The sequence below is a fragment of the Peromyscus eremicus genome, chromosome 9, assembly GCF_949786415.1.
Source record: "Peromyscus eremicus chromosome 9, PerEre_H2_v1, whole genome shotgun sequence".
Taxonomy (NCBI): domain Eukaryota; kingdom Metazoa; phylum Chordata; class Mammalia; order Rodentia; family Cricetidae; genus Peromyscus; species Peromyscus eremicus.
In genome coordinates, this window is record NC_081425.1 from 50,325,340 (window position 1) to 50,332,079 (window position 6,740).

Genomic DNA, 6,740 nt, shown 5'->3' on the forward strand with positions numbered 1-6,740 from the left:
ATTTACGGCTCATTGTACTGTGGCTTCTGGCTGCATAGGTCATTCCAACCTCCAGCATCAGTGACTACAGGGAAGGATAATTTTTTTTTAACTCTCTACATCATCTTTTCAGCATTCTTCCTTTAGGGTACAAGGTGACCAATATCTTTTAAAGCAGTCCTACCCGACAATCTTCTTAAAGATTAAGTATGATTGTGTGTGTGTGTGTGTGTGTGAGTGTGTGTGTGTGTGTGTGTGTGTGTGTGTATCTATGTGTGCATGTGTAGAAAGGCACACATGTATACAGGTGCCTGTAGAAGTTAGAGGTATCCATCCCTCTGGATCTGAAGTTACAGGCGATTGTGAGCTACCTGACATGGTTTCTGAGAATCAAAATCAGGTCCCTTAAAGAGCAGGATGCTCTCATAATGGAGGCATCTCTCTATCCCTCAGTCCTTTGCTGTTTGTATTTGATTAACTCTCCTGGGAGAAAATCTTTTTGTGAGAGCTATCCATGAAAACATCTGTAGGAGTACAGATGATCTGGACCTAATGTTTCACATCTCTGCCTGCATATACTCTCCTGTGTATAGCATATACTGCCATGTAATATACTTCTTTTAGAATGTTAGTGCTCAAATGTAGCTTAGTCTGGGTGGGGATTGGGAGGACTAGTATATTTCATCTATAGCAGAACAAAGAGTGATGCCTAGAATACACAATAGAAATAACTTCAATTCTGCATCGGTAGCACTCTGGCTATCAAGCAGATGGAAGGGGCCCAAGATTGGTACACACCATATGTATGTAATGTAGATACCAAGGTTGAGAGGGTTATTTTTAGAATAGCCCAATAAGTTATTGTCTCTATTTGGCTTGAGACAAAACGGTAGAAAATCTGTTGTCTCAATCAGCAGTGAAGCTGGTTGTGTCCTTGGAGACTTGTGGTGAGCAGAATTTATAAAGTAATACATTTTTATTGGGTTCATAGTTTATTTTCTACTTTCAAGGGGCCGAAGAATGTATGATACGTTCATTGCTTCCCATAGCAACTTCCAATAGTATTGAGGAAGGGAGTGAGGAAAAGCTGTTCAAATCCCAGACCAAGACATTCTCAACATTTGTCAAATTGTTCTGGGAGGATCTAGGACTATGTACTCTGGGCTCAGTGAGACCAGGAAGGGTAATGAGATAGAAGACCAGAGCAACTACAGAAAGTCAGGAGAGCTGCTTAGGAAGATGGCTGGAATTGAAGGAATGGTGTAGCAGGTGTGTGGAATTACAAAGGGCTAGGAAATGATGAGTCAGTTTTGAGAGTCATATAAAGAGCAGAAGACTTGAAGGGAGAGATTCCCAGGCCAGCTAAAAGGATCATCACTCTGCCTTGCACTGGAGTTCTTAGAGTTTGATTCTCTTACACAGTGGTTGGGAGATTCTGAGGAACATCCTATCCTCATTTCTTCCTGTTGGGTCAGATACATTGTCACTTCCTTGGCAAGCATGCAGTCATCATGCATTGGATTGAACAGAACTCAACTGAATTGCAGTGAGACAATGAGAGCAGGCAGCTAACAAGACTGTAAAGGAAGTGTTGGTCTCGATTCCTTAGCATCCCATTGAAAAGGTCAGGCTTTCTTCTGAAAGCCACAGTGAGCCTTTGATGACTGTGAGCAAGGGTGTAAAGTTCAAAAAAAGCATCCATGTTGAAAGAGTCAGGAGACATAGTGACTGGGTATGGGCTTCCTGCAACTGCTCTGGGGCCTGGTTGGAACACACTTGGCTTTAAAGTAATGTGCATGTAGCTTCATCTATATAAAGACAGAGCTCTGTCTATTTTCCTGAAGACATGAAGTTCTCTCCACCTATACTGTCACCTCTTCAATTCCAATAGAGTCATGAGTACCAGAAAATATTTTCCCTGAAATATTTATTGCCCTATAATCCTCAGGAACATAATAATAAGTGGAAGCTGATGCTCAATCGTGGTGTGGAGGACACTGGGATGTGCGATGGGCACAGTGATATATCAGAGCCCACGTTCTAGACTGAACCAGTTGTTACTACGCAAGAATATAATCTGGACAATCATCAGATCTTTTTAAAAGGAAAGTAGAATCCCAGATTTCTCCTTGACTTTCCAGGTCTTAAAATATTGCCTCAAATCCACCAAAAATGGCATAAATGTCAAGTGAAATACATGTGTGACCCTTACTTTTAGGCTGTTTTTAAAACAGTTTTAAAAAGACACCTATGGAACCCAAATCCCAAGGCTTGAATCCAGACTCTGATGATCAATGAACTTGATGGAGACCCTTAACCATTTTACATTTTATACCCTTCATTCAAAACAAACTGTAGATAGCACACCTTACCTTGCAAGGTGGTGAGGAATGAATGGCGGTGGGGGGGGGGGATGCATTGGAAACCATTAACTAAACTCTAAGAGCTACAAAAAGCTTTAACTCTTTGAAGTCTGACCTGGAAAAAGGCATAAAACATAATGAAAGGACTTGCTACCAAATATAATTCTATGATGGAGCTACATGAAGAGAAAATGTTTTGTGAAGCTCAATGTGGGGACGGTTGTGGGACTGATAGTCTGGTCACAAGTATTCAAAGAAATCTCTTGGTTCTAGAAAGTCTGTGAAATCTGAGCATGGAAAATACATTTGGCCACAGTTACTTAAGGCACAGCCAAGTGTAGTCAATGGCCCACATAAGTAAAGATGTCTTTGTAAGTGAAATAAGGATGACTTGTAGATGAGCATTACCTCTCTCAGATATTGGTTGAGCTCACAGACCTTTATGGGAGGGGTATTCTGACTGTGGACTTGAGCCAGTAGAAAACAACAGCAAAGTCAAGAAGCAAAGATGTTAAAAACACAAGCAGATCCTGATCTGTCACTGCTGGAGAGGATCAACATCTGTCCTATTTTAAAAGCTCAGCTTCACTTAAGTCTCTGTTTGATAAGCTCCAACAGAAAGGCCCCATCATGCTCTCAGTGTTTACCATAGCTAGTTGGCTTAGTCACTGGAAAGTACCCTGAAAAACAAAAAATAAAACCAAAAATCTGTGTTAAATGATCTTGGCTGTGGCCCTTTTAAGAGAAAGCCCTTGTCTAGTGTTTGCATTGGTTCTACAGGTTTCCCAGAGAAGCTAATAAGACAGATAAATATCAGGGTCAAGGAGAGAATTAGGTTTCTTCAAACTGTGTGTGTATGTGTGTGTGTGTGTGTGTGTGTGTGTGTGTGTGTGTGTGTGTGTGTATGCACACATGGGGTGGGGGCATACACCTGTGCTTATATGGGGCGTCAGAAGAAACTTCACTTTATATTTAGGCATCTCTAGTTGTATGGATCTACTCAAAGAAACTCACCAGAGGATCATTTTGATCTTGGTAGTAAAGCCATCTTCTAGAATGACAATTGCAAAGAAAGCATGGTACCTGAAGGTACAATGGAGCCCACGGATTCACTATACTTCATGCCATGGAGAAAGGATGGTGAAACTGCGTACATACTACTGCACTATGGAAAATCCTATAAGACACTGACATACCAGGATTTGTGACATTGTGTCCAAGAGTAGTGGGAAGGATGTCCACTTCTAGCCTCAGCACTGACTTCTATAGTTCTTGCAATATGAAGGGGACAGATGAGTGACAGATAAATACATTTTTTGTCTGCTAAATTTGGTGATGCAACTATAAAGTCTTCATTGTTATCAGTATGATGTTGCATGTACGCCTTGCAGAAGCAGCGTTCAAGAAAGCCCTGGCATTTAACTATAGGATGAATTTTACAAGAAGCGGTATGTGGAAAGAGATCCAGTGAAATGTATTCTGTGCTATTATTAGAAATCAGGCTTATGATTCTGGGGAAAACTTAGGTTATACCTAATCTTTATACAAAGTGGAGAATAGCCCTGTTTTACCACAGGAGATTTCATGCATTAATTTTTTTAAATAAGATTTACTGCAATACACAGTAAATCCCATGTGTGTGTGTGTTTGTTCATGTGTGTGAATGCATGTGGCTGTGTGCCACTGCATATATGTGGTAGTCAGAGGACTAATGAAAGGAAGCTACAGATAACATGACAGATTTGCTCTTTGGCCTAGGAGTAAAAAGAGTGTCATGGGCATCGGGGTTTTGCTTTCATATTAATTAGTGGAACTTATGCCCTCCATGCAACGAGAAACCAAACACAGCCCAAGAGCAAGCAGCTTTTCCTCCCAAGATTTCCTGATATGAAACTCCTTTTTTCTTCTCCACCATCATCAGACATGATTCTTTTAAGTCAAATTTGTTCTCCCATCTCTTCAAGACACAGGAAAAGGAAAGATGGCTTTTATTTCAATTGTTTATATGCTATCAGAGTTTACTTTCAATGAAAGGAAGAAGATATTCCCATCTGAATAATCTATAATTTTGTATAAACCTGAGGTAGAGCATGAGAGGAGGGGTTGGATGAGAAAGGAAGAGGATGTAGTTGAGATAAGTAATGAAAAAGAATACATTACTGATATTTCAAAAGATTGCAAAAATTTTTAATGCTATGAGTTTTGGCAGATATAGACATAAAACACAATAATAAGAAATATATGGAACATTACATAATCTCTTTAGTTCTCCTGTGTCTCCTTATAGTCATCTGATTATCTTAATGTAAACAGAAACAGTATTAGATAAAATTGAACATGTACTCATCATAATCACTCATTAGACTAACAATGGAAGGAATCTTTCTTAATATAATACTGTACAAATTGTAAAAAATATATAGCAAACTTTATACTTCTGGGGTTTGTTATATGATTTTGTAAAATATTTCCTAAAATATATTTTGGTAAAATATCTGAATCATCACAGGGATGTCAGCTATTATTGCTTCTATTGAACATGATTCTAGAAATTTTTATCCAGTGCATTAAGAAAAGAAAAATACAAGATAAAAAAGACTAGAAGAAATGTACATTTGTTATAGTTTAGGTGTATGAAGTAAATTATAAAAAAAATAAAGTTATGGAAACACTGTTTAACTTAAATGGCTTCAGGATGTATAAATCCATCATATAAAATCAACTGTATTTTCATATGATATCAGTAATAATTTTATGAAAATGTAAAAAGAGAAAACTCTGAAAAAGTATCTACCAATCATACATTCAACTAAGGTCTGATATTTATTATAAAGGCCTCTAAAACAATAAATGAGGAGACAAATAATCCAATGAAAACCTGGACATTCCAAACTTTCACTGTTTTCAGATAATATGATAGTGTACATAAGTGACCCCCAAAATTCTACCAGGGAATGCCTACAGCTGATAAACACCTTCAGTAATGTGGCAGGATACAAGATTAACTCAAAATAATCAGTAGTCCTCCTATATACAAATACTAAATGGGCTGAGAAAGAAATAAGGGAAACATCACCCTTTACAATAGCCACAAATAATATACAATACCTTGGGGTAACTCTAACTAAGCAAGTGAAAGACCTGTATGACAAAAACTTTAAGTTTCTGAAGAAAGAAATTGAAGAAGATATCAGAAAATGGAAAGATCTCCCATGCTCATGGATAGGTAGGATTAACATAGTAAAAATGGCAATCTTACCAAAAGCAGTTAACAGATTCAACACAGTCTCCATCAAAGTTCCAACACAATTCTTCACAGACCTGGAAAGAACAATACTCAATTTCTTATGGAAAAACAAAAAACCCAAGATAGCCAAAAGAATCCTGTACAATAAAACAACCTCTGGGGGTGTCACCATCCCTGACCTCAAACTCTACTATAGAGCTATAGTAATAAAACCAGCTTGGTACTGGCATAAAAACCGAAATATGGAGCAATGGAATCAAATTGAAGACCCTGACATTAACCCACACATCTATGAACATCTGTTTTTTTACAAAGAAGCCAAAACTATACAATGGAAAAACGAAAGCATCTTCAAGAAATGGTGCTGGCATAACTGGATGTCAACATGTAGAAGATTGCAAATAGATCCATATTTATTGCTCAAGTCCAAGTGGATCAAAGACATCAACATAAATCCATTTACTCTGAACCTGAAAGAAGAGAAAGTAGGAAGTAGTCTTGAATGCATTGGCACAGGAGACTATTTTCTAAATATAACACCAGTAGCTCAGACACTGAGAGCAACAATTAATAAATGGGACCTCCTGAAGCTGAGAAGCTTCTGTAAGGCAAAGGACACTGGAAATAAGACAAAAACGACAGCCTACAAAATGGAAAAAGATCTTCACCAACCCCACATCTGATAGGGGGCTGATCTCCAAAATATATAGAGAACTTAAGAAACTAGACACCAAAATACCAAACAATCCCATTTTAAAAATGGGCTACAGAGCTAAACAAGAAAATTCTCAACAGAAGAATCTCAAATGGCTCTCACATTTAGGGAATTGCTCAATATCCTTAGTCATCAGAAAAATGCAAATCAAAACAACTCTGAGATACCACCTTACACCTGCAGAATGGCTAAGATCAAAAACACTGCAGACAGCTTATGTTGGAGAGGATGTGGAGCAAAGGGAACACTCCTCCACTGTTGGTGGGAGCAAAAACTTATACAGCCACTTTGGAAATCAGTATAGGAGTTTCTCAGAAAATTGGGTATCAATCTTCTTCAAGACCCAGCTATACCACTCTTGGGCATATACCCAAGGAATGCTCAATCATACCACAAGGACACATGCTCAGCTGTGTTTATAGCAGCATTATTCATA